General features: G+C 42.5%; 2 long non-coding RNA genes and 4 other non-coding genes across 7 annotated transcripts in view; 4 read left to right on the top strand and 2 right to left on the bottom strand.

Moving 5' to 3' along the window:
• The window catches only part of LOC126267557 (uncharacterized), a 319,893-nt gene that overhangs the window by 220,384 nt on the left and 72,791 nt on the right, over positions 1-26,718 (top strand). The window lies entirely within an intron of this gene.
• On the bottom strand, positions 13,396-13,470 carry Trnas-cga (transfer RNA serine (anticodon CGA)). Its single transcript has one exon. It is a non-coding gene; the product is annotated as a tRNA-Ser (tRNA).
• On the bottom strand, positions 13,696-13,770 carry Trnas-cga (transfer RNA serine (anticodon CGA)). Its single transcript has one exon. It is a non-coding gene; the product is annotated as a tRNA-Ser (tRNA).
• Positions 14,016-14,090, top strand: Trnas-cga (transfer RNA serine (anticodon CGA)). The gene has a single exon. It is a non-coding gene; the product is annotated as a tRNA-Ser (tRNA).
• Trnas-cga (transfer RNA serine (anticodon CGA)) lies at positions 14,316-14,390 on the top strand. The gene has a single exon. It is a non-coding gene; the product is annotated as a tRNA-Ser (tRNA).
• Positions 15,676-26,637, top strand: LOC126267552 (uncharacterized). Its single transcript, XR_007549019.1, has 2 exons — positions 15,676-15,800; positions 25,803-26,637. It is a non-coding gene; the product is annotated as an uncharacterized LOC126267552 (long non-coding RNA).

The following is a 26,718-nucleotide window of genomic DNA, read 5'->3' as shown; positions in this document are numbered from 1 at the left end:
ATGATTGAGGCATCCTGCTGCGCCAGGAAGAGAGGCGCGATTGCTTCGGAGAAGAAAGTGGAACGATCGCGGTGGACACCCAGACTTTTACTGCTTTTTGGGCATCAGTCTACTGACTGGTTTGATGCGGCCCGCCACGAATTCCTTTTCTGTGCTAACCTCTTCATCTCAGAGTAGCACTTGCAACCTACGTCCTCAATTGTTTGCTTGATGTATTCCAATCTCTGTCTTCCTCTACAGTTTTTGCCCTCTACAGCTCCCTCTAGTACCATGGAAGTCATTCCCTCATGTCTTAGCAGATGTCCTATCATCCTGTCCCTTCTCCTTATCAGTGTTTTCCACATATTCCTTTCCTCTCCGATTCTGCGTAGAACCTCCTCATTCCCTACCTTATTAGTCTACCTCATTTTCAGCATTCGTCTATAGCACCACATCTCAAATGCTTCGATTCTCTTCTGTTCCGGTTTTCCCACAGTCCATATTTCACTACCATACAATGCTGTACTCCAGACGTACATCCTCAGAAATTTCTTCCTCAAATTAAGGCCGGTATTTGATATTAGTAGACTTCTCTTGGCCAGAAATGCCTTTTTTGCCATAGCGAGTCTGCTTTTGATGTCCTCCTTGCTCCGTCTGTCATTGGTTATTTTACTGCCTAGGTAGCAGAATTCCTTAACATCATCGACTTCGTGACCATAAATCCTGATGTTAAGTTTCTCGCTGTTCTCATTTCTATTGCTTCTCATTACCTTCGTCTTTCTCCGATTTACTCTCAAACCATACTGTGTACTTATTAGACTGTTCATTCCGTTCAACAGATCATTTAATTCTTCTTCACTTTCACTCAGGATAGCAATGTCATCAGCGAATCGTATCATTGATATACTTTCACCTTGTATTTTAATTCCACTCCTGAACATTTCTCTTATTTCCATCATTGCTTCCTCGATGTACAGATTGAAGAGTAGAGGCGAAAGGCTACAGCCTTGTCTTACTCCCTTCTTAATAAGAGCACTTACTTCTTGATCGTCCACTCTGATTATTCCCTCTTGGTTGTTGTACATATTGTATATAACCCATCTCTCCCTATAGCTTACCCCTACTTTTTTCAGAATCTTGAACAGTTTGCACCATTTTATATTGTCGAACGCTTTTTCCAGGTCGACAAATCCTATGAACGTGTCTTGATTTTTCTTTAGCCTTGCTTCCATTATTAGCCGTAACGTCAGAATTGCCTCTCCCGTGCCTTTACTGTCCATAAAGCCAAATTGATCGTCACCTAGCGCATTCTCAATTTTCTTTTCCATTCTTCTGTATATTATTCTTGTAAGCAACTTCGATGCATGAGCTGTTAAGCTGATTGTGCGATAATTCTCGCAGTTGTCAGCTCTTGCCGTCTTCGGAATTGTGTGGATGATGCTTTTCCGAAAGTCAGATGGTATGTCGCCAGACTCATATATTCTATACACCAACGTGAATAGTCGTTTTGTTGCCACTTCCCCCAATGATTTTAGCAATTCTGATGGAATGTTATCTATCCCTTCTGTCTTATTTGACCGTAAGTCCTCCAAAGCTCTTTTGAATTCCGATTCTAACACTAACTCCCCTATCTCTTCTAAATCGACTCCTGTTTCTTCTTCTATCACATCAGACAAATCTTCACCCTCACAGAGGCTTTTTTTCTTTCCACCTATCTGCTCTCTCCTCTGCATTTAACAGTGGAATTCCCGTTGCACTCTTAATGTTACCTCAATTCTTTTAATGTCACCAAAGGTTGTTTTGACTTTCCTATATGCTGAGTCTGTCCTTCCGACAATCATATCTTTTTCGATGTCTTCACATTTTCCTGCAGTCATTTCCTCTTACCTTCCCTGCGCTTCCTATTAATTTCATTCCTCAGCGACTTGTATTTCTGTATTCCTGATTTTCCCGGAACATGTTTGTATTTTCTCCTTTCATCAATCAACTGAAGTATTTCTTCTGTTACCCATGGTTTCTTCGCAGCTACCTTCTTTGTACCTATGTTTTCCTTCCCAACTTCTGTGATGGCCCTTTTTAGAGACGTCCATTCCTCTTCAACTGTGTTGCCTACAGCGCTATTACTTATTGCTGTATCTATAGCGTTAGAGAACTACAAACGTATCTCGTCATTCCTTAGAACTTCCGTATTCCACTTCTTAGCGTATTGATTCTTCCTGAATAATGTCTTGAACTTCAGCCTACTCTTCATCACTACTATATTGTGATCTGAGTCTATATCTGCTCCTGGGTACGCCTTACAATCCAGTATCTGATTTCGGAATCTCTGCCTGACCATGATGTAATCTAATTGAAATCTTCCCGTATCTCCCGGCCTTTTCCAAGTATACCTCCACCTCTTGTGATTCTTGAACAGGGTATTCGCTATCACTAGCTGAAACTTGTTGCAGAACTCAATTAGTCTTTCTCCTCTTTCATTCCTGGTCCCAAGCCCATATTCTCCTGTAACCTTTTCTTCTACTCCTTCCCCTACAACAGCATTCCAGTCGCCCATGACTATTATATTTTCGTCCCCCTTTACATATTGCATACACTTTCTCTATCTGTTCATCTTCAGCTTGCGACGTCGGCATGTATACCTGAACTATCATTGTCGGTGTTGGTCTGCTGTCGATTCTGAATAGAACAACCCGTCACTGAACTGTTCACAGTAATACACCCTCTGCCCTACCTTCCTATTCATAACGAATCCTACACCTGTTATACCATTTTCTGCTACTGTTGATATTACCCGATACTTATCTGACCAGAAATCCTTGTCTTCCTTCCACTTCACTTCACTGACCCCTACTATATCTACACTCCTGGAAATTGAAATAAGAACAGCGTGAAGTCATTCTCCCAGGAAGCGGAAACTTTATTGACACATTCCTGCGGTCACATACATCACATGATCACACTGACAGAACCACAGGCACATAGACACAGGCAACAGAGCATGCACAATGTCGGCACTAGTACAGTGTATACCCACCTTTCACAGCAATGCAGGCTGCTATTCTCCCATGGAGACGATCGTAGAGATGCGGATGTAGTCCTGTGGAACGGCTTGCCATGCCATTTCCACCTGGCGCCTCAGTTAGACCAGCGTTCGTGCTGGACGTGCAGACCGCGTGAGACGACGCTTCATCCAGTCCCATACATGCTCAATGGTGGACAGATCGGGAGATCTTGCTGGCCAGGGTAGTTGACTTACACCTTCTAGAGCACGTTGGGTGGCACGGGATACATGCGGACGTGCATTGACCTGTTGGAACAGCAAGTTCCCTTGCTGATCTAGGAATGGTAGAACGATGGGTTCGATGACGGTTTGGACGTACCGTGCACTATTCAGAGTCCCCTCGACGATCCCCAGAGGTGAACGGCCAGTGTAGGAGATCGCTCCCCACACCATGATGCCGGGTGTTGGCCCTGTTTGCCTCGGTCGTATGCAGTCCTGATTGTGGCGCTCACCTGCACGGCGCCAAACACGCATACGACCATCATTGGCACCAAGGCAGAAGCGACTCTCATCGCTGAAGACGACACGTCTCCATTCGTCCCTCCATTCACGCCTGTCGCGACACCACTGGAGGCGGGCTGCACGATGTTGGGGCGTGAGCGAAAGACGGCCTAACGGTGTGTGGGACCGTAGCTCAGCTTCATGGAGACGGTTGCGAATGGTCCTCGCCGATACCCTAGGAGCAACAGTGTCCCTAATTTGCTGGGAAGTGGCGGTGCGGTCCCCTACGGCACTGCGTAGGATCCTACGGTCTTGGCGTGCATCCGTGCGTCGCTGCGGTCCGGTCCCAGGTCGACGGGCACGTGCACCTTCCGCCGTCCACTGGCGACAACATCGATGTGCTGTGGAGACCTCACGCCCCACGTGTTGAGCAATTCGGCGTTACGTCCACCCGGCCTCCCGCATGCCCACTATACGCCCTCGCTCAAAGTCCGTCAACTGCACATACGGTTCACGTCCACGCCGTCGCGGCGTGCTACCAGTGTTAAAGACTGCGATGGAGCTCCGTATGCCAAGGCAAACTGGCTGACACTGACGGCGGCGGTGCACAAATGCTGCGCAGCTAGCGCCATTCGACGGCCAACACCGCGGTTCCTGGTGTGTCCGCTGTGCCATGCGTGTGATCATTGCTTGTACAGCCCTCTCGCAGTGTCCGGAGCAAGTATGGTGTGTCTGACACACTGGTGTCAATGTGTTCTTTTTTCCATTTCCAGGAGTGTATAATATTTGTATGTGTTTTTCCTGGTAAGATAGAAGAGGGAGCCTTAAGGCCCTGATCTGATCGGCTAAATAAGCAATAAGTAAATAAATATGTAGAGGGTCTATACAAGGCAGATGAAACTGAAGGCCATATTATAGCAATGGAACAGGACGTAGACGAAGATGAGATAGGAGGCACTACGACGAGAATTTGAACACTGAAAGACCTAAGACGAAACAAGGTCCCGGGAGTAGGCGACAGTGTGTCAGAATTGTCGGTAGCCTTCCTAGAGCCATCCATGACAAAACTCTCCACTTGATGTGCAAGACGTATGAGACAGGCGAAATACCGTCACACTTCAAGAAGAATGTTATAATCCCACTTTCAAAGAAATCATTTGCTGACAGGTCTGAATATTACCGAACTGCCAGTTTAATAAGTCACGGCTGCAAATGCACACACAGAAGAATGGAAAAACCGGTAGAAGCCGACTTCGGGGAGGGGTTGGGGGAAGTATCAGTTTGGATTCGAATAAATGTAGAAACACGCATGGTATTACTGCCCCTATGACTTATCTTTGTAGATGAGTTAAGGAAAGCCAAACCTATGTTCATAGCACTTACAAAGTTAGAGAAAGCTGTGGACAGTGTTGACTGAAATACTCTACCTAAATTGTAAAGTTAGCAGGAATAAAACACAAGGAGCAACTTGTACAGAAACCAGACGGCGGTTCTGTACATTGAGCAAGGAAAAAGAAAACAAAGATAATTTGGAGTAGGAATTAATGTTGAGGGAGAAGAAATTAAAATTTGAGATTTGTCGATGACATTGTAATTCTGTCAGGGACAGCAAACGTCTTGGAAGAGCAGTTGAACGGAATGTCTTTGAAGGAGTATAGTGGATGAATACCAACAAAAGAAAACATAAATAATGGAATGTTGGCGAATTACATCAGATGCCGCTGAGAGAGTTATATTAGGAAATAAGACAAAGTGGTGGATGAGTTTTGCTATTTGGACAGCAGAATAACTGATGACGACTAAAGTATAGAGTGTTGGGGCTTAGTGACAAGCGACGACACGAAGATGAAGGGCGCTAGAGCAGAGAAGACTGTGATACGACGTTAGCCAGTAGCCCGCTGACAAAGACCGCATCACGACAGGAGTGGCCTCTAGCCGAAAAGAATATAAGCGCCGCTCCTGCCAGCCTCTGAAGGACAGCAGCAGACCAGCATTAGCAGGCCCGGATTAGAAACCACGGAGTAGAAGACGCACACCAGCAGAGCCATCATCCTAACTGATATACTCACACTTGTGCCTAAATATTAATTGCTTGTATGGACATTGTATATAGAGAAAGACACTGATTATCTGCCCATCGCTTGCGACACCACTGTAAACCAAAGTTAAGTATTGTCAATAATGTGATTTGCTTGATTTGCTATATAGCTATGTGAGAAAGCAGCGGCCTTTAGACACCCTATAAGAGACGAGTGGGCAGGATCCCACATTGGCGACGGGGGATTTTTGTCTTTGCTGGCGCCTTAATTTTCTGCTGTCTTTATTTTGCAGGGGCGTTTATATGCTTTAACAGTTTCTTGTCGTTTTTGCTAATCAGTGTTTGCAGTTGGGTATTGCAGAAATTTCCTTTACTTTTGTGCTTATTTTGCTTTCTTGTCTTATGTTAGCTGCATTTGCCTGTTCCAAAATTCCCACCCTGGCTATCCCGCCCCCTGCTCAGGCGCCACAGCCGCAAGCGTCAGATGCCACGCAACTAAAGCAAATCTATGCCCTGCTCAACATGATGTAGCAGCTACTGGCCAAAGCTGCTCGCCCGACGGATCAAGCACCACCTACAGCGACACCTACTGCTATACCAACAATTTCGTGAACGGGAAGAGGAATGGCTAGATTGGATGTCCCAAATTGAAGCTAACGTCATCGCTCACAATGTACCAGGGACTGTGAAAGTTCTGGACTGTGAAATTCTCTATCTTTCATCAACGGTAGGAAGTACAGTATTCCTTCTAATCAACAAACTTTTTCCTAACACCACTCCGAGTGTAGTTATAAACAAGTGGCAGAGTCGCTAACTAACTATTATCACTGTGGTATCGATAGCTACGATGCCACGGCGTAGGTGCAAGTTCTTAAGTTGGCACTACGACAGACACCGACGACAGCGCCCTCTAGCCGGCGCTGGAGAGCTCTACGAGCATCGCTACAGATTCTGCGCATTTCATCAGGTGCAGACAGCCAGGACGCTTCGCTTCAACTTCGCACCACCTTTGAAGTTATGTAATATGTTTGCATATGTTTACCCACTAGTAAAGCTGCTTTAACTGTATTTGCAGCACTGAGAGATTAGTACCGTTTCATTTCCCTGTTCCTACCCACCCGCCGTCTCCCAGGCGGGATACAAAAATGACGAACAAATAAATGTGGTAGCAGCTCGGTATCAATTCCTTAACTGCAAAAAATCGGTCATATCAAACTTATCGTGAATGGGTAACAGATTTGCAGGGTATGACAAGGAAATTCAAATGCAAATGTGCTCGCAGTGCTTTATATTCAGATGTTATGTTGTGTGATGCGATCGAATACAATGTATCTGATGTCAAACTCAGAGAACAGAATTTGAAACAGTCGATCCATCATTTCAGCAGGTAGTTCAAATCTTACATCAGTTCGATTACGGTGCCCTGTTGGATGACACATTTGAGCAGCCAGCTAATTGTCAGGTTGAGACCCTTGTTTGCGATCGGCTCATTCCGCGGCAGCTTGCGCTAGCCAAGCCGAGTAAACAACACCTCTCCACGCCGCGTAAGCATTACACTAAACAGGCGGCTACACTGGCGAGGGGCTATTCGGGAAGTAAGGAACGATGGGTCGCGAAATGGAAACCACAGTGAAAATCAAAACTCTTTTATTTGCAACAGTTAGCTACAACTTCCAGTTACTTATGTTCATAGTCGCCGATCTAACTTAGGCATTTGTGGTAGCGTTATTCCAACTTTCCAATGCCAGCCGCCAGTGCTTTCCGCCATTTCTCTACGCTGGCTTACAGCTCGTTGTCTGTGCCAAAATGCTGTCTTCATACCCAGCGGTTCATGTGAGCAGAGATGAAACTCAGATGGCGACAATTACGGGCTGTATTGTGGGTAATCAAACATTTCCAAGTGAAAATGATGCAGGAGTATCTTCATTTCCCCTGCAGAAGGCAGCCGCCAGTGCTTTCCGCCATTTCTCTACGCTGGCTTACAGCTCGTTGTCTGTGCCAAAATGCTGTCTTCATACCCAGCGGTTCATGTGAGCAGAGATGAAACTCAGATGGCGACAATTACGGGCTGTATTGTGGGTAATCAAACATTTCCAAGTGAAAATGATGCAGGAGTATCTTCATTTCCCCTGCAGAAGGCAGCCGCCAGTGCTTTCCGCCATTTCTCTACGCTGGCTTACAGCTCGTTGTCTGTGCCAAAATGCTGTCTTCATACCCAGCGGTTCATGTGAGCAGAGATGAAACTCAGATGGCGACAATTACGGGCTGTATTGTGGGTAATCAAACATTTCCAAGTGAAAATGATGCAGGAGTATCTTCATTTCCCCTGCAGAATGCAGCTGAGAATTGTCTTGAAGAAGAAAACACACAATACTTATGTAATGTTGGCTGTATAGCTACAGGCGAAATTTCTCACCAGCCCCTCGTACTTGGCGGGAGACACTATTGTTCTATGTATCTTTATGTGATCCCTGTTTGCTCATAACTGAAAAGACTGATGTAATGCGATCGACGGGCCTACTGGAGACACTGCTCAACACCAGCTCCATCGAATTTTCACTGTGGCTTCCATTTCGCAACCGATCGTTCCTTACTTTCCGAATAACCCTCGTACAGTCCGCATTTTTGCAATGGAACAAACATAAGAATTCGGCCCACTCACAAAAATCTAGTCACAAGGCCCATGTCATTAACTCCTTGTATTCCCAGTCTACAAAAGGAATTAGCAAAACTAGTAAGCGGGCAGTTTCTTCAGTGATACACCAGTCAAACAGGCTTTTTGTTCATTTACTTCTTTGTGGGGAATGTGGGAAATTTCAGTTGGACATGGGTATCCTGGTCACATTTCTCAATCGTCGCACATATGAACTGTTAGGCTCTCCACGCCTGTCTGACTAGCACATAACTGATGGCTTATAATGGACACAACATTCCCATTCTCGGAACATGTACTTCACCTGCTACGTATCGCTCACATGCGCGAACGGTGACTTTTACGGTGCTACAACCACACCAGTGTGAGAACATATTTGTTCTTAATTCTTTTAATTTGTTTGGCTTTAACATCCACAACAATGTGTTGTCAGTGTCTGCATTGAATGCAAAAAACAGTGTAGGTAGCTCGCTAAAAGAATTCCCGGAAATCTTTTCTGCACCTTTAGGTAAGGCTAATAATTTCTTTGCACATATTACTCTGCAAGACAATGCTCAGGCGAAATTCTGCCAGGCCAGAACTGTTCCCCTTGCATTACGGGTGCATTATAGGTGCAATATCGGGGCTATTTCACCCATAGAAGCTAATCAGTGGGCAAGTCCACTGGTTTTGCTCCCCAAACCTTCAGGTCGCATTCACATCTGTGTTGACTTTAAGTCTACAGTCAACCCAGAAACTGTAATTGACGCTTATCCATTCCCACGCCCAGAGGATCTTACGGACAGATTAGGCGCTCGACGCCACTTTCCAAAACCTGATTTGCGCGACGCGTGTTTTCAAATACCGCTCAACGAAGAATCTAAGTGTATGTAGTAAATACTCATTTGATCATGTTTAAATATTTGCATTTGCCTCTTTGCAGTGCTTCCGCATCCGCCATTTTCCAGCAGTTTTGGGACATCTGACTGCGCAGTTTCCAAACTGTTCAAACTATTTGGAGGATATTATCATAACAGGTCGTACACATGATCATATTACAAATGTGCGTGCTTTGTTTCGTGTGTTATCTGAGGCAGGACTAAAGTGCAGACTGAACAAGTGTGGTTTTTATAAAACCTGATAGGCAGTATGTTGGTCACTTCGTAAAAAGACAAGGTATACATCCTCTTCAGACGCATTTGGTAGCCAGTTCCTCGCAACGTCACAGAATTGGAGTCAGTCTTAGGGACAATGAACTCTTACTGAATGCCGATCAAATAGCGGCGCCATTGCATCGCTTGCGTGGCAAGAATGTCCCCTTTGTTTGGACAGGTGAGTGCCACGTAGCTTTCCAAAATCGTTAAGATGCGTTGCTCAGTGATCGATCCTTAGTTCACTTCGATCCTGACAAACCAGTGGTATAGCAAGTTGACGCTTCCTCTCACGGAATCAGCGCAGTGCTTTCACACAGATTTGGTAATAAAGACAGGCCTTTTGCTTTCGCATCAAAAGTGTCGTCCAAAGTTGAGTGTAGCTATTCACAAATTGAAAAAGGGGCTTTCGCTATTGTGTATGGTGCACCAAATTTCACCATTACTTGTATGGCAGAAAATTCTGCTTAGTAACGGATCACAAGCCTTTGCATTACTTGTTTCATCCGATGAAACCGGATCCAGAGGACAGCGCGGCCGCTGCAGCCGCCAGAGGGTGCCCTCACGACACCGCGGGACGACCCCACAGAAACGGAGCCTAGGTCTCCTCCGCCTCCTCTCGTCCTACCTAGGGAGCTGGACCAGACCACGTTGCAGCAGTCGCCGCCTTCATAGGGTTCACGGCATCAGGAGGTAGACGCGTACCCTCCTTGTCATTTTCCGGGGGACGTTTCCGCCAGAGCGACGACCGGGTGTCAGGGTACCACCGGAAGCTTGACGTCCCCTGCAGCCACAGCTTCCGGTCCAGTACTGCGCCTACACTCCTGCCTCCCCCGCCGTTGTCGCGCTCCTTACACAATGACACGACGACGGTCCGTCGCTTTTGGGGGGTGGGGGGAGTAGGAATGTTTCAGCGTAGTGACAAGCGACGACACGAAGACCAAGAACGCAACAGCAGTCAAGGCTGTGGGACGAGGTCACCCAGTAGCCCCCTGACAAGGACGACATCACGACAGGAGCGCCGGCCGGTGTGACCGAGCGGTTCCAGGCGCTACGGTCTGGAGCCGCGCGACTGCTACGACGCAGGTTCGAATCCTGCCTCGGGCATGTATTTGTGATGTCCTTAGGTTAGTTAGGTTTAAGTAGTTCTAGGGGACTGATGACCTCAGATGTTAAGTCCCCTAGTGCTCAGAGCCATTTGAACCATTTGAACGACAGGAGTGGCCTCTAGCCAAAGCGAATATAAGCGCCGCTCCTGCCAGCCTCTGTCGTACAGTAGCAGACCAGCACAAGCAGGCCCGGATTAGAAACCATGGAGTAGGAGACGCACGCTAGTAGAGTCATCATTCCTAACTGTTATACTGAGACTTAGGCCTGATATTAATGGCTTGTATGGACATTGTATATAGATAAGGACATTGATTAATTTCATGTCTCCCATCACTTGCGACACCATTGTAAACCAAAGTTAAGTATTGCCAATCTAATTTATTGTAATAAAATCCTTTAATGTGCTTTGTTTGAATAATTGTATAACTACCTGAGAAAGGAGCATCCTTTAGGCACCCTATACGAGATCAGTGAGCAGGAACAGACAAAAAGGAAATAAAACATAGACTGGCATTCGTAAGAAAAGCGTTTCTGAAGAAAAATTTGCGAACATAAATACAGAGGTGTTAGGAAATCGTATCTGAAAGTATTTGTTTGAAGTGAAGCGCTGTATGGAATTGAAACTTGGACGATAAACATTTTAGACAAGAAGAGAATAGAAGCTTTTGAAATGTGACGTTACAGAATAATGCTGAAGATTTAGTGGGTAGATCAGGTAACTAATGAGGAGGTACTGAACAGAAATGGCCAGCAAAGAAATTTGTGGCACAACCTGATTAAAAGAAGGACTCTAATGATTGGAGACGTTATGAGACATCAAGGGATTACCAGTTTAGTACTGGACGAAAATGTGTGTGTGTGTGTGTTTATTGATTTATGAAATTGCTATCGCTTTTATCTTTAGAGAACTTCGGTGATATTGATATCTAAATTAGTAATAGAATTCACAGTCTCGGACACATTTTCTTATGTCCGAACACATAACAGCTTCGGATTTTATAAGCAACGCCAGTTTTATGAGTCACATTTTGTTATGTCTGAACAGATAACAGCTTCGGATTTTATAAGCAACGCCAGTTTTATGAGTCACATTTTGTTATGTCTGAACAGATAACAGCTTCGGATTTTATAAGCAAAGCCAGTTTTGTATGAGTAAAATAATAAGAAACGTATTTAAAATTTTACATGAATATGAATTTATAGACACTAACGTAAGCTTTATCAAGTGACTGGAGGTATGCACGTCAAACGTAGTATTAATACTACTTACGGTGAACGCATCATTGCCACTGACCATACTTTGGCAGGTAATAAATGAGACTGGATGTTTGCAGACCTCCCAAGGAGTATGTCTTAATTAATGTACTGCATTAAATAGGATATCAAAAATAATCACGACAGCTCTCCTAACGATCAATGTGAATGTTATCGACATTATTACAATTTTTCGTATCAGAGTGCAATCTGAGAGTATCTATAAGACTTTTGCTGCCTATCATAATCTTTCAGTCTCATTCTATGAGCTGTTTACCGGCGACTACAATATCGGAATAGCCCGTAGGAAGCAGATGAGATGTCTGTACTAATGGACGTCCTATTGCATGCTGATGGACTTCCAGTACATTGACTCAGCTGACATCTCGGACATCCACGATATCAAAATACGAAATTTTTTAAATGTGTTTCTGCACTCTTCGTACTTTCCAACACTATTCATTAGTGCTACAACTTCTAATATATTAGTATTTTATAAGTATTTATTTCATGACATTGTTATGTTCAGAACTCAACTACTCCACTTCATTTTATTAAATCTTTTCACTAAAATAAATATTATACATTACTGTATGCGCGTCACTTTTCGCTACGCCTTCTGACAGCGAGTTACTCTCAATAAGTATTTGCTTTCAGCAGTGTCACTAGCCAATATTTTAAACACTACCGATTTGTTAAGTAGGAAGTATCTTGTTAAGCATTTCATGTATTTACTACGCGTTCTCTCTCTTATGAAGTAGTAAGCTTCCTTTTTTGCCACTTTTATACCGTAGGCTTATGTTCATGTTTCACAAATTCTGAGATACGTTTATTTTTATTTTCTGCCTATCATAGATTTAATGAAGGCTGGTTGTCTTCGCAAATAAAATAAAACATTACCAAGACTACGAATTCTACGATTTACAGTTAATGAAAATGGCGGATAGCAGAACTGCAGAACAGAAAGAGAGCACCACACGTAACTTTTCATATAATAACCAACAAGTTGTGCTACAAAGCACGGGCATCTGTCGTTAAATTTCTTAAAGAGAAAAGATACTTCAAAAGTAATATTGAGTAAGTGTACAATGTAGTTATACCGATCGGACACAGATCTACATGAATTTTAAAACGAGCTGCGCACCAGAACAATTATTATTTAAAATTAGTTTGACTATGAAATTCTCATTGTCGCTATTCATTCATTTTTCACAACAGCTGTTTAGCTTGTGCAATACATAACATGAGCAATCAAAATTAAACATTGCACTACCTCTCTTCCGTATGTTACAAAATAGCGTATTTGTGGGGTGAGAAAAAACAAAGGAAGGTAAAGAACTTCAATATGTAGTCATCACAGACGAAAATTAAAATAACTGTTTTTCAGAGGCGAAGACAACACTAAAAAGAGCATAATCTTGAAAACAGACATTTTGAATAGCGTAGGTATTCGGCGGGCACTGATAACAACAAAGCATTCCGCATATTATTTTTCGGTATTCGTTAAAACAGTTATAATTGCATGTGAAATGTGGTGCTACACAAGAGTGCTGAAGGTGATGTGGGAAGATCGCGAATCTTATGAGGTACTGAATAGAGCTGGGGAGAGAAGAAATTTGTGGCACAACCTGATTAGAAGAAAGGATCGGTTGATAGGGACTTCAAGCGATCTCCAGTTTAGTATTGGAGGCAAATGTGTGTGTGAAACTTCCTGGCAGATTAAAACTGTGTGCCCGACCGAGACTCGAACTCGGGACCTTTGCCTTTCGCGGGCAAGTGCTCTACCAACTGAGCTACCGAAGCACGACTCACGCCCGGTACTCACAGCTTTACTTCTGCCAGTATCCGTCTCCTACCTTCCAAACTTTACAGAAGCTCTTCTGCGAACCTTGCAGAACTAGCACTCCTGAAAGAAAGGATATTGCGGAGACATGGCTTAGCCACAGCCTGGGGGATGTTTCCAGAATGAGATTTTCACTCTGCAGCGGAGTGTGCGCTGATATGAAACTTCCTGGCAGATTAAAACTGTGTGCCCGACCGAGACTCGAACTCGGGACCTTTGCCTTTCGCGGGCAAGTGCTCTACCAACTGAGCTACCGAAGCACGACTCACGCCCGGTACTCACAGCTTTACTTCTGCCAGTATCCGTCTCCTACCTTCCAAACTTTACAGAAGCTCTTCTGCGAACCTTGCAGAACTAGCACTCCTGAAAGAAAGGATATTGCGGAGACATGGCTTAGCCACAGCCTGGGGGATGTTTACAGAATGAGATTTTCACTCTGCAGCGGAGTGTGCGCTGATATGAAACTTCCTGGCAGAAGTAAAGCTGTGAGTACCGGGTGTGAGTCGTGCTTCGGTAGCTCAGTTGGTAGAGCACTTGCCCGCGAAAGGCAAAGGTCCCGAGTTCGAGTCTCGGTCGGGCACACAGTTTTAATCTGCCAGGAAGTTTCATATCAGCGCACACTCCGCTGCAGAGTGAAAATCTCATTCTGGAAACATCCCCCAGGCTGTGGCTAAGCCATGTCTCCGCAATATCCTTTCTTTCAGGAGTGCTAGTTCTGCAAGGTTCGCAGAAGAGCTTCTGTAAAGTTTGGAAGGTTGGAGACGGATACTGGCAGAAGTAAAGCTGTGAGTACCGGGCGTGAGTCGTGCTTCGGTAGCTCAGTTGGTAGAGCACTTGCCCGCGAAAGGCAAAGGTCCCGAGTTCGAGTCTCGGTCGGGCACACAGTTTTAATCTGCCAGGAAGTTTCATATCAGCGCACACTCCGCTGCAGAGTGAAAATCTCATTCTGGAAATGTGTGTGTGCTGGGGGGAAGAGGGGGTGTAGAGGGAGCCCAAGAGATGAATCCAGTAAGCAGATTCAGAAGGATGTGCGTTTCAGTAATTATTCGGAGATGAAAAAGCTTTCACAGGATGGAATAGGGTGGAGATCTGCATCAAATCAGTCTTCGGACGAAACACCGCAACAACAACAACAACAATAATAATAACAACGGCAACAAATTGCAGTGGAAAAATAGCTGAAGGCGATTGAAGAAGCAGAGATAAAGACTGACTGAAGTCTGACGGAGGGTAGCTGAAATAGACCTCTACGAGACTTCTAATGTCTAACGGGAAAAATTTCTCAAGAAAAGTCTTTCACAATAATAAGATCAAATGGAAACTATACTTCCGCTCAGTTTTTCAAATTGTGGGTAACTTCAGATACTAATAATAAACACATTTAATGTTAAGTGCTGAAGAAGAACGAAATAATATACTATAAAAAATTCAACATTGAGAGAACTAGGTGTGTAGCAATAGCCAAGATGCAGTTTCTCCAGAATGTCAAAGAAGGATTCCACGTACTACGCACGGGCGTGTACTCTAAGAAAGTGTGTGTGTGTGGGGAGGGGGGGGGGAGAGGGGGGGGGGGGAGAGGGAGACCAATAGAGAATACAAGCAGATATAGAAGGATAAAAGTTGTAGTAGTTATTCGGAGATCGAGAATCAAGCACAGGACATAGTAACATGGAGATCTACATGAAACCACAACAACAACAACCACAATAACAACTTGCAGTGCAAAAAAAGCTGAAGTTGACTGAAGAAGCAGAGATAAAGACTGACAAGCCTTAAGTGATAGTTGTTGCGGTGCACCGATCGTTTTCGATTACATACAGTTCTGGATTAGCTACATTGCTCAGTTACTCTACACAGAAATATCTTCTCTCTTTAAGAAATTCTTGCACAAATTGATCATTAACGGGACAGTTTCATGTGGTGTCCTCTTTTCGTTCTGCTGTACTGCTATCCGCTATGTTTATTAACTGTAGGTCGTAGAACTCGTAGTCTTGGTAATATTTGACTTTCTTTGAGAATACAACCCTCCAAATTACACGTTTCCTTTACTTTACGGAAGTAGCCACTTGTTGTAAGTAGACGGCTTCATCCGTTATCTGGGGTGGGACAGCCCCAACTGCCTGCTGTGCAGCATTTTCCACTATCTTAACGACCGTTATTATCGCTCTCATCTAATAGTTTCCTCAAGAGCTCCCAGTATATTTGGATGCATAGGTCGGCAGTGCCTCAGACCTGTTGCGGTTGTTGGAGCACCAGAACGTAGCGACTGCGGCGAAATGAACAGGCAACTGGTGAGCATTTACCGCTTATTGTTCTCTCAATGTGAGACATTTTCCATCTCGCAACAGTTTCCCGTATATTAAGACTTATGTACAGGAGAGTGAGCAATTGTCTACAATCTCTTGCGACTCTAAAAATTACTGCGTGTCTTACACAACAGGACGTTTCCTTTGGAGTAAATGAAAAACGAGAAACAAAAATCAGTTAGCTCTCTGAAATATAATTGATAGACCTCATCATTCGTTTGTTAAAAAACAATCTTCCTCGTCTTGCAGTTTCGTTACTTTAACTCCTAGGAGCTTTTAGCCTTCTACACGAAACACATCTTCTGTGGATGTCAGTTTTCATTCATATGTTGATAATTTTCATATTACCTCTGATGTAGAAAAACGCACTTATACCTCATGTGAAAACTCAACGCATCTTCACATCCAAATTATTCTTTTTTCTACTTTCTTTTGTCTTGTTGTGTTTCTACAATGTGACGTGAACGCTTACTTGAGTGACTACAACCAATTTCACTAACAGAAGGCAGAATTGTATTTGTAAATCTTTTATGTTTTTCATTATCATTTCAAGGAGTTGGTGTTGGTCGTTCCGAAACCATAGGAATTTAACAGAACTATTGGTGCTATTTCATTGGCCATCCTAAACTCCGTCATCCTATTTAGTAAAAATGTAATACTTCCCTTGGTAGCAGCTCAGGTGGTATCTTTCGATATGGTCGTACCATTATTTTGGTAATGCTTGATCTCTTTTGTCATTGTTGTTTTCACTTCTATTTGCTGTCTTATGATTCCAAACTCTGTCTCTTAAATTCGTGACCTCAGAAACGTCGCCTTAGCCGCTTGAATTCGTAATTCGGCTCCATTTGTTAGAACACAGTTTTCACTTTCACACATAAGAGAAAGGATTACTTACCAAGTTGTACACTTTTGGTGTTGTCTCTTTCTACATCTACTTCTCCATAGACATTCCCCAAGCCACTCTACAGTGCGTGGCAGAGGATACCCTGTACTACTACACCTCATTTCATTTCCTGTTCTAATTGCAAATAGAGCGAGGATAAAACGACTGTACTTGTGCATCCGTATAAGCCCTAGTTTCCCGCATGTTTTGCTTGTAGTCCTTACGCGAAATATATGTTGGCGGCAGTAGAATATTCCTGAAGTCAGCTTCAAATGCTTTCTCTGTGAATTATCTCATTACTGTTCCACGTAAAGAACGTCGCCTCCGTTGAGGGATAACCGTTTGAGTTCCCGAAGATTCTTCGTAATCCCAGACACTCGAGAAATACTCAAGAAACGGTATCGCTAGCGTTCTGTATGCGGTCTCCTTTTAGATGAATCACACATCCTCAACATTCTCCCAGTAGACCGAAGTCGACCATTCGCCTTTCCTAAAACAATCCTCGCATCCTCGTTGCATTTCATATCGCTTTGCAACATTACGCCACAATATTTAAACAACGTGACTGTATCAAGTAAAACGCCACTATTGCTGTATCCGAGCGATAAGGATGTTTTTCCTACTCATCTGCATTAACTTACATATTTATATATTTGGAGCAAGCTGTTATTCATCACACCAACTAGAAATTTTGACTTAGACATCTTGCATCTCCTATAGTCGCTATACTTCGTCACCTTCACGTACACCACAGCATCATCAGCAAATAACCGTAGATTGCCGCCCATCAAGTCCGCCAGATAATTTATGCGTATACAAAATAGAGTGGTCCGATCACACTTCCCTGGGGCACTACTTTCCTCACAGTTCTGCCAAGGTACGTCCTCGTACAGCATGATCCACAATGCTGAAGGCACTTTCAAATGATAGTAAAAAAACTGTTTGCATTGAGGTTGTCCACTACATGTTTCTACGTATATAAACTTCAGTTCATGAAGTTCTTTGTGCAGTGTTCACTAATCTTCAGTATGTGAACTGTCAGCCAGACGGAATGCGTCCACTCTCTGGTCCACTTCGATCCGCGCTCGCCCTACAGCGTTCTCATTGGTGTCAATCACAGCCACCCTGACACGTCCTCACAAGTGTTGTGCTGAAGCGGAGGCCTGAAAACACTGTCTTTTGTGCAACACCACAGGTAAAACTCACACCGCGTTAGGCCCAAAGGACGTGGGCGCCATGCCAGCAACTGTAGATTGCCATCCGATTCTAGACCGACACACCGTCGTAGTAGCTCAGTATTCATGAACTCTGGACATCGATGTGAAAGTGCAGTGCAGTACCATCCTGTTGAAATATGAAGTTGTCACTGGCTACCTGCAATTGCGACTTGGTCTGCACAAAATTCCTTCTCCATTGGTCTGGCAGACATGTTGAAGGAGATCACTGTAACAAAAAACATCTTGCTGTTTCCATGTATATATCGATACAAATATTTGTTACAATCATCTTTTAACTGTGTAAATTATTTTCAATAATCCTGACAACCATTATAAAGTTACCTTTCTGTATATTTTGGACCATATCTGAATTAGTTTTTTCCGCTGATATTTCTGCCCCGAGACATTTAAAAGAATTTACTTGATCTGCCATTCATATCTATTGTTTTTACTTGTTAACTGTTTCCCTAACATTGCCACTACTTTTGTTTTATTTACTGATCTAGTCGTTCGATATGTTTGAAAAACATTAGACAATTTATCTAAAATTTCTTGTACAGCGCTTTCACTGTCTTCTAGAAGAACCTAGTCGCCTGAAAATAAAATACTCCTAATACATTTGTTCCTTTACGTGAACATCCTCTTTGGGTTATAGAATTCCAGTCTTCCAAAGATTTGGGTGAAATACCATACCCTCTTTTTAATCCCGGGTTTACATCCAATAAATCGTAGTTTATAATCATTTTGGTGTTATCATACAGTAATTTAACGCCATTCAACAAATTTAGAAGTACGTTGTAGTCAGGTCCCTTTATTCCATCTTTCATACCTCAGCCTAGGGCTTCCCATATTCTAGGAAGAGCAGGAATCGTGGCTTGATGACACTCTTCTCTTTTCTGTCAGTTGTTTTGGAACAAATGTTTCTGCACGGAGCCTGCCTTAGCGTAACCTGCACTGATCCACTCGTAAAAATGTTTCTGCTACAGATTAGAGTTTCATTTTAATGATAAATGACTAGATTGTATATGCAACATTTAAAACGGAGATTCCCCTATGTACTTAAAGTTCTTACTACCATCCGTTTCTCAATCAATTTGCTCAAACTCGAAATATCATTCAGGAAGTACACAAATCGCTCTTTCCGTTTAATTCTGACGTCTTTACATAATTACCACATTTATTTCATCTCTCCCTGTAGCCTGTCTGTTCCTGCTCTTCTTGTAAATAGTTTAGAAATCTGTCATTCTATTTCATTGTATTCAGAACATGTGTAGATTAGTGATTAACGTTGTCAGTTATATAACCAATTACTTTTTTTTCGTTTTAGGGATACTTCGCTTGGTCAATGATAATTTAGGATTGATCTCATTGTTGCTCGTCAGTGAGCAGAAACTGGTAGTCAATAAAGAAAATTTGCGATCTTGACGTAATATTTTTATCCATACATATTTTAAATCAACAACTGCGTATTTCCCCATTGATAATGTGAAAGAACAACATCTTCCATATTCAGATGATTTGTGTAGCATGATTCGTCTTTCTTGAAAATAGCTGTTTGCAGTACTGTAGCCATGCCATTCCTGGAATTATAGCAATCTTCGTATTGTTGTTGATTTCACCATGCAGATTTTTGACATTGAATTCAAATTTGTGAATTCCAATCATATTCTACTATCTGTGTCTGCTTGTCAAGTTAGTTGCAGAGTACCGCTCTTTGCTGTTTATACTGCATCAGGTCTACTACTTTCTTCCCTTTAAACCGAGTCAGCTATATAGTTTCTTTCTTTATCATTACACCTAGTTTGGATTTACCTTTCCATAGTTTCAGCGATTTGATTTTCGAAATTTTTGTGTCAATAGTATTTCCTTTGCAGTCATAATTAACATTTACTTTAACTTATTCCACTGTCATACTGTATCCCTTGTTCTACCTCTGACATTATGCTCCATACCAATATGATACAGATGCCTGATCCCAAATTGTTCTAATAGCTTGCCTTTAAAAATTAGGCTTTAATTTCCTGGACTGTTCGTTTTTCTTCAGTAACGTCGCAGGTACCTTAAACTTCTATCCCAGGAAAATACGATCATTATCAGCCTCAGCTCCTATAAATACTCTTATATCATGGAAATACGCTAACTATTTCTCATGAACTATCATGTACTGGATAAAAGACTTATTCCCTCATTCTAACAAAGTATACTTATGAATGTCTTTATGTTGATAAAAGGTAGCAGTGACCTGGATTCGATACCCGATACTGCTATAGAGGACTGGACTGGGGTGTGCTCATACCTGACTGAGAAGTAGCCGCTCCAAGATTGGAACGTCCACAACAGCCGGCAGTGCGGTGTGCTGATATAGTGCCCCACCAAGCAGCATCCGATAATGAATGACTGGGGCTGAGACATCGATCGGTCTTCGGGACCCGACCGCGAGGTTTCCTTTCTCCCTTTCGTAATACAATAAGCTGGCGTCAGTTCCAATTCACTTTCTCTCCATGTGATCCAGTGATAGGAGATACAGTATTTTCACAGATTGTTGATTTTCAAATGATTGCATATTATGAGATACTAATTTTTCTGCAGGTCCTTCAGTGTCCGCTGCAGGTGCTCATAAAATTGGTTCATACTGTCCAACTATGTGGCAGTGCTATCTTTCGTGTATATATTTCAGATACTCCTACAGTATTCGAAGACACTGGGCTTTAATATTACACGTTCTACAAACGAGGCTATATTAAACTTCATCCACTCCACAGTATACAATGACATATTCTCCTGTGTCTTGTGGAACTCTTGTTCTATCTTGATTGCTGAGACTTTCGACTTCACTTCGTTTACCATCTCTGGTAGAATATGATTGATGCCCCTGATGTTCAAAGGTGGCAATGATCGCTGCACTTGGTAGTTTGTTCGTTGTCCGCAACCCATGTCGTCATCAGATACGCCCGTCTGGCCTGTTCCTTGGTTTTCTGAGTGAGTCACTTTCTTCGTCACAGGGGGACAGCACCCTCCTTCTAGCGTAGACATGTGGTCGGGCTGCCACATTACGGTCTCCTGACATGCTTGATTTTTCTGTCTAAGTTTTCTCCTTTTCTCCTTCGCCAAAAAGTCATAGTAAAGGCACTGAGAAATCGCCTTTCACCCTCTCCGGCCTGCTACACTCCTAATGATGGAACCCACTGTCCAGGAGCTGGGGCGTTTTTCATTTTCGTGATCGTGGGAGTAGGGTTTGCTTGCAGAGGTACTAAATGATCACAGAGACATTACCCGAAGTTTTAGTGCCTACTTGGCACTGGCTGTGACTTTCTGAACCACACATGCATGCAACCGCTGTTTTTTTTTTGCGTACTATTGGTCCCAAATGTAGCCCTACACCAATTTCTCAGCTTTTAAAGACTGCCGAAACTGAGTTAATACGCATGTAGTTCTTACTTTATGACTCCACAGGATAATAAATCTTTATAATATTATAGAAAGGTTATATAGAAATCTGTTGGAATAAACTTCGACTACTATGTAGTGATGCCTAGCGCCGTCGAAAAATAGGAATCTTAGACGAACATTTGTAATTTATTATTATGTATTCCTTTTTCTGCTTCGAGTTGCACTTCTAGATGAGGTACGGACGTTTTTATGATAGCGGTTATCATGCACATAGAGTGTCAACTATGTTTCATATTTATTTAGACATAGTATTATTACGTTAAATTTAAAACGTTGTCTTCTTACGCTTCCAGTCTTACCAGTGTGAATGCTCTGGGTGACTCACTCTCAGAGCACACAGACAGAATCTCATACACCAGCCAAATTCGCTAATGGCAGTCGCTATAGTTTTCTTGGAATACAAAGATATACCCACCCACCACTCGGGGACATACACAGATGATCATTACAGATAGAGACACTTTTTACTTATTGTTTCCGAATCCTTTCATTGCCTAGAACAATAAAAAATTTGGAGATTGTTACACTAAGTGTCGTAGTGCAAAGAGGAAAAACGATCGCATTTGATTTTACAATCACTATGTCATCATTACAACACAAATTTCTCTTTGATAATGTCCCATTAACGGCGTACTGCTTAGACATGGGGCACATTTTTCGTATGGGGCAAAAATGGAAAAGGAATTTGGATTTGTTTTCTTGAAAGGAATCACCCCATAATTCTCTGTACGCGTTGGAGGGAGTCGACGGGAATTCTAAATTTTAGGGCCGGATAGGGATCTCAGTGATGGTCGTTCCATGCTCCACACCTCCAGTCAGCTAAATCACTCGGGGTCCCAAAAAACCCTAGCCACAACCTCCCACGATGACGAAGACCAGCGGGCTCTCTTCGACTAGCATGGAGAACTGGTGTGGCCCCAAGCTGTCTATTGTTGCTTCGTTCGAGCGTTTGCGTGTACCACCCAAGTTTCATCAACAGTCACAATTCTATTAAAAAAAAACATTTTGATTCTGCGTCGTAACGTGAAACGAAATGTAACACGGAGCCTATTCGTGCGGTTTTATGGATCTCTGTAAGAAATTTCGATAGCTACCCATGGAGGACATACCTTTCAGTGACACACTCGTACAAAACTTTTAGAGAAATATGTGGGAATTGTTCGAAAAAATGACAGTGAATCTTCTATTTTCACGAACTGATTCGTCAACTTCCTTGACAAAACCATTACTCGCAACGGAAGCGAGAAGAGACCTCGCTTCATCATGAAACCACTACCGCACAACACTTTTTCACTCATAACGTTTGGAACGTATGCGGGACACAATTCACTATGAATGTATGTTGCTTAAACATTTCGTGTCGAAATAAATCTGATTACTCCTCGCATTTCGTGGGATTTTTTATTGCAACGTTCCTGTTATGAGGCCAGTAGCTTGAAATCTGAAAAAGGAAATGCAAAGGGGTTAGTCAAGTGAAAAGAAGACCACGATTTCTGGTCAGATGAGTATAGGTTAATATCAGCAACAGCAGAAAATGGTATAACAGGAGTAAGATTCGTTAAGAATAGGAACTTAGGGCAGAGAGTGCTACTGCGAACATTTCAGTGATAGGGTTGTTCTCATCAGAATCGACGGCAGACCAACATCGACAACGATTGTTGAGGTATACATGCCGACGTCGAAAGCTGAAGATGTAGAGAAGTATATCAGGGTATTTACAGGATAATGCAGTACGAAACGGGAGATGAGAATCTAATAGTAATAGGGGACTGAAAAACATTTATAGGGGAAGGAGGAGAAGGAAAGGTTACAGGAGAATATGAGATTGGGACAACGGATGAGAGAGGAGGAATACTAATTAACTTCTGTAATAAATTACACCTAGCAATAGGGACTACTCTGTTCACAAATAAGAAGGAGGTATTCTTGGAAAAGGACGAGCGATACGGGAAGATTTACGTTAGATTATATTATGTTCAGGCAGAAATTCCAAAGTCAGATGTTGGATTGTAAGTCGTACCCAGGAGCAGATATAGATTTGGATCACAATATACTAGTGATGAAGAGAAGGCTCAAATTTAAGCAGGAACAATCAATAGGCAAAGAAATGCGATACGGAAGTACTGAAGAATTACAAAATACGCTTAAAGTTCTCTAAGGCTATAGATACAGCAGTAACGAATAGCTCAGTTGTCAGTACAGTTGAACAGGAACTGAGATCTCTAAAAAGAGCAAACACAGCAGTAGGAAAGAAACACAAAGGTACAAAGAAGGTGAGTGCGAAGAAACCATGGATAAAAGTTGATTGACGAAAGAAGGAAGTAAAAAATGTTCATGGAAATTCAGGAATACAGGAGTACAAGCCCCTTTGGAATGAAACATATGGGAAGTGTACGAAAGCTAATAGGAAATGGCTACAAGAGAAATGTAGAGAAATCGAAAAAGAAATGATTGTCGGAAGCACTTACTCAGCATATATGAAAGTTGAAACAACCGTACTTGAAATTAAAAGCAACATTAACAGTGCAACCTCAGTTCCACTGCAGAATTCAGAAGAAGGAGCGGATAAGCGGAAAGAGTACATTGAAGGACTCTACGAAGGGGAATATTTGTCTGATGTGATAGAAGAACAAACAGGGATCCACTATTAGGATCAGAATGTAAGAGAATCAGAATTTCTAAAATAATTGGGGGAAGTGGCAACAAAACGACTATTCACTTTGGTGTGTAGAAGTGTATGAGTTGGCGACATACCATCCGACTTTCGGAACAATGTCATCGACACTGTTTCGAAAACAGCGACAGCTGTGAAGTACGATGATCATCGCACAAGCAGCTTAACGGCTTATACGTCAAAAGTTGCTGACAAGAACAATTTACAGCAGAATGGAAAATAAAACTGAGGATGTGTCAGATGAGAGTTTGGCTTTTGGAAAAATACAGGCAGCAGAGAGACAATTCTTATGCTGCGGCTGATAATGGAGGCAAGACTAAAGAAAAATCCAGATACGTTCATAGGGTTTGTCGTTCTGGAAAAAGCATTCGACATTGTAAAGTGTTCGAAAATATTAGAAAAACAGGGCAAAGCTATAGGGTGAGACGGATAAAATACATGTAGAAGAACCAAGAGGGAACAATTAGAGTGTAAGAGAAGATGGAATTGCTCGGTTTAACAAGGGTGTTAGACACGGATGTAGGCTTTCGCCCGTATTGTTCAATCTGTACATCGAAGCAGCAACGATGGAAATAAAAGAAAGATTCAGGAGTTGGATTAAAATTCAAGATAAAGAGATATCAATGACACAATTCTTGATGGCATTGCTACCATGAGTGAAATTGAAGAAGAATTAAATAATCTGCTGAATGGAATGAACAGTCTAATGAGTACAGAATATGGACTGAGAGTCAATCGGAGAAAGACGAACCTAATGAGAAGTAGCAGAGAAGAGGACAGCAAGAAATTTAACATCAGGATTGATGGTCACTAAGTAGATGAAGTTAAGGAATTCTGCTACCTAGGCAGCAAAACAACCAATGACGAACGGAGCAAGGAGGACATCAAAAGCAGACCAGCGCTGGCAAAAAGGGCATTCCTAGCCAAGAAAGTCTACTAATATCAAACATAAGCCCTAATTTGAGGAACAAATTTCTGGGAATATACGTTTGGAGCACACCTATGTATGATAGTAAAACATGGTCTGTGGGAAAACCGGAACAGAAGAGAATCGAAGCATTTGAAATACGGTGCTACTACAGAGGAATGTTGAACGTTAGATGGATTGATAAGGTATGGAATGAGGAGGTTCTGCGCAGAATCGGAGAGGAAAAGAATACGTGGAAAACACTGACAAGGAGAAGGGACAAGATGATAGGACATCTGTTAAGATATCAGGGAGTGACTTCCTTGGTACTAGAGGGAACTGTAGAGGGCAAAGCTGTAGAGGAAGACAGAGATTGAAATATATCCAGCAAATAACTGAGAACGTATTTTGCAAGTGCTACTCTCAGATGAAGAGGTTGACACAGGAGAGGGATTAGTGGCGAGGCGGATCAAATGAGTCGGAATGAAGACGACTGAAGAAATAAGCGGTTGCTTGTGGCATGCTGCCTGCACTTTTTGTTTGGCTTCTTCGTACCATTTTTGTACAGGCACTGTGAAGCACATGACCACGGCGTTTTGCTGTATGCATGTAATTGTTGACTATAGCAAGTAATGCAATAGGTATAACCTTCTGAAGAGGGGAACTAAGTGCTCGTAACCGGCTCAGAAATTAAATTCCTGTAATGTACCTGACTGCACATTGCTTCGATGTATATGTTGTTTTACGTTTGAAGTAACGGACGTTCTTCACAGTGTATCTGGTTGTGGAACCGGATTCTACTGTATCTCTATAAGACAACTTCTGAATCTGACAGGAACCTCTCATTGTCGGACAGGTGGCCTTGGCTGTGCTGCTGACGCTGGCGCTGTGTTTCGTGACGCTGCAGGCGAATCCGGTGGCTGACCCGCATCATAACCACTATTGGAACTATGACGGTGACTACGGATACCACGACCACTGGTACCACCCTCACCCCCACTGGTGGCATCACCCACACCAACATTGGTGGTGATGGTGACTACAGATAATGACACAGCCACGACCACAGGCACCAACACGACCACTGCTGAGATAAAGTTACTTTGGCGCCTTCGTTATTTCTACATAATACCTTAGTTTAACGATGATAGCGACAGTGTGTGCTTTTTCTTTGACTTTGTATTGAAAATAGCAAGAACGTAAGAATTAGGATGTACATTTGAATATTTACTGTTTTAAATTAAATATTTAGCATGAAAAATATTTTAACTTAGCTGATTTAAACTGTAGTTAACTCGGAACATTCAAATATTTAATGCTTCCTTAACCTGTTGGTTTTCAGTTATTTTGTTCCACTTTCTGGGTGTATGTACTTGGATGCGATGTTTGTGTCCTATTGGAAGAAATTCGTACCATATTAGTGCAAAAAAAATAGATTACTATGAAACCGATGTTAACTAAGTTTCTGATTCCGATCATGCACCAACTGATTAATCAATTGTTACATTTTAAGTATCTGCCACTATATTAGTCGATGAAATATATTACTTTATGTTTATTCGACAACACATACCTTTAAAGCAATTACTTTTATTCCATTTATCAATATAAGACATATTATAAGAATTTCAGTTTAGATTAATCTATGTAAACATTTTATCTATGTAATAAACCACGTTCTGAAACTTGAATCTAAAGGAAAAATGCAATTTATTTTCCATATCAAAAGCACTTCACAATCAATCTTGTTTCATTGTCAGCTGTGGTAATTT

The sequence above is a fragment of the Schistocerca gregaria genome, chromosome 4, assembly GCF_023897955.1.
Source record: "Schistocerca gregaria isolate iqSchGreg1 chromosome 4, iqSchGreg1.2, whole genome shotgun sequence".
Taxonomy (NCBI): Eukaryota; Metazoa; Arthropoda; class Insecta; order Orthoptera; family Acrididae; genus Schistocerca; species Schistocerca gregaria.
Note: the sequence above shows the minus strand (reverse complement) of the source record. Positions and strands in the feature narration are given on the sequence as shown.